The sequence below is a fragment of the Phascolarctos cinereus genome, unplaced genomic scaffold (assembly GCF_003287225.1).
Source record: "Phascolarctos cinereus isolate Bilbo 61053 unplaced genomic scaffold, phaCin_HiC Scaffold_726;HRSCAF=1367, whole genome shotgun sequence".
Lineage (NCBI taxonomy): Eukaryota > Metazoa > Chordata > Mammalia > Diprotodontia > Phascolarctidae > Phascolarctos > Phascolarctos cinereus.
In genome coordinates, this window is record NW_027556098.1 from 138,495,513 (window position 1) to 138,497,628 (window position 2,116).

At 40.1% G+C, this 2,116-nt stretch overlaps 1 pseudogene; it reads right to left on the reverse strand.

Annotated features, from left to right (window-relative positions):
* Positions 1 to 973: 973 nt before the first annotated feature.
* LOC110192111 (small ribosomal subunit protein uS5 pseudogene) lies at positions 974 to 1,770 on the reverse strand (annotated as a pseudogene).
* Positions 1,771 to 2,116: the final 346 nt, after the last annotated feature.

Consider the following 2,116-nt stretch of genomic DNA (forward strand, 5'->3'; position numbering starts at 1 on the left):
TTTTTCTTTCCTATTTATTTTTTTATGCTTCTCTTGAGTCTTGCATTTGAAGATTTAATTTTCTGTTCAGCTCTGGTCTTCATCAGGAGATTTTGAAAGTCCTCTATTTCACTGAATGTCCATCTTTTTTCCCCTGAATGATTATGCTTAATTTTGACAGGTAGTTGATTATTAGTTTGGAATCCAAACTCCTTTACGTACCAGAATATCATATTCCAAGCTCCCCAAACGTTTAATATTGAAGCTTCCAAATCCTGTGTAATCCTGACTGTGGCTCCTTCATATGTGAATTATTTCTTTCTATTTCCTTGCAGCATTTCTCCTTGACCTGATAATTCTGGAATATGGCTATAATATTCCTTGCAGTTTTCTTTTGGGGCTGTCTTTTAGGAGGTGATTGATGGATTCTTTCAATGACAATTTTTCTCTCTGGTTCCAGGATATCAGGGAAGTTTTCCTTGATAATTTCCTGAAAGATGCTGCCCAGACTCTTCTTATTCTTCTTTTTTTTTATCATGGTTCTCACTCCAATAACTCTTAAATTATCTCTCTTGGGTCTATTTTCCAAGCTAATTGTTTTTCCAGTGATGTAATTTACATTTTCTTCTATTTTTAAAATTATTTTCATTTTATTTCACTGATTCTTGATATCTCATAGAGTCATGAGTGTCCACTTGCCCAATTCTAATTTTTTAATGAATTTTTATTTTCAGGTAGCTTCTGTGCCTCCTTTTCCATTTGGTCAATTCAGCTTTTAAAGGAGTCATTTTCTTCAGTGATTTTTTTCCCATTTGGCCAATTCTATTTTTAAGTTGTTTTCTTTAGTCAATTTTTGTGCTTTCCTTTTCCAAGTTGTTGGCTCTTTTTTGATAATTCTCCTGCATAACTCTCATTACTTTTCCCAATTTTTCTTCTACCACTCTTACTTTTTTTTAGCAGGCATAGTTCAATTTATTTGTTTATAAAAAAACATCTATGTGGTTGCCACAGCAGCTTCCTGGGTCTTTTGGACAGACATGCGAGTGTGAGTCTGCACGAGATGGTTGGTTAATTCCTGATAGGGAGACTTAGTGAACAGTCTCCTTCTGCAGGTCTGGGGTTAGATAGTTGTATGTTTTGGAGACAGCATCAAAGGTAGCTTTAGCAAAGTTGCCCAGAGTGGCAGTATAGCCCCTTGCAGATGTGTAGCAGTCATCAATTCCAGATATCATCAGTAGCTTCTTAGGCACAGGAGTTGAGACAATGCCAGTACCTTTAGAGGCGGGGATCAGCTGCACCAAAACTGATCCACATCGTCCAATGACCTTGCAGGGCACTGTGTGAGGCTTGCCAAACTTGTTCCCCCAGTAGCCACATCTCACAGGAATGATGGACAGCTTGGCCAGAATGATAGCACCATGAATAGCTGTGGCCACTTCCTTGGATCACTTGACACCCAGGCCAACATGACCATTGTAGTCACTGATGACCACAAAAGCCTTGAACCTGGTACGTTGTCCAGCTTTAGTTCGTTTCTGAACTGGTATGATTTTTCAGAATCGCATCTTTCAATGAAGATCCCAGGAAGAAATCTATGATCTCAAACTCCTTGATAGGAAGGGAGAAAAGATAGCTCTATTCCAAAGATTTGATGTTCATGTTCTTGACTAGCCGGCCCGGGTTAGTGACAGCTTTACTGTTCCTTGTCTTCGGCCTTTCCTCCCTGACTCCATGGCCATAACCATAGCCTCGACTCTGGCCCTGACCTTGACCTTGGCTCCAACTGCCAAAGCCACCATGGAAGGCACCTCAGCATCAGACTGCAGGGTCCCCAGAGCCTTCCACTCCTCCTGTAACACTGGCATTGTCTGCCATTTGGTGTTCACTAGAAGTAGAAGCAGTTATTTCATTTTTAAAATCCTTTTTGAGCTCTTCCAAGAGGACTTTTTGGGCTTGAGACCAATTAATATTACCATTTGAGGTTTCACATGTAGGTGTTTGACATTATTGTCCTCTTCTGAGTTTGTGTTTTGATCTTCCTGGTCACCATAGTAGCTTTCTATGGCCAGGGACCTTTCTGGGTTTTCTTCATTTTTTAAAGTTGAGCACAGTTGCTGGGGCACAGGAGGCACTTTTC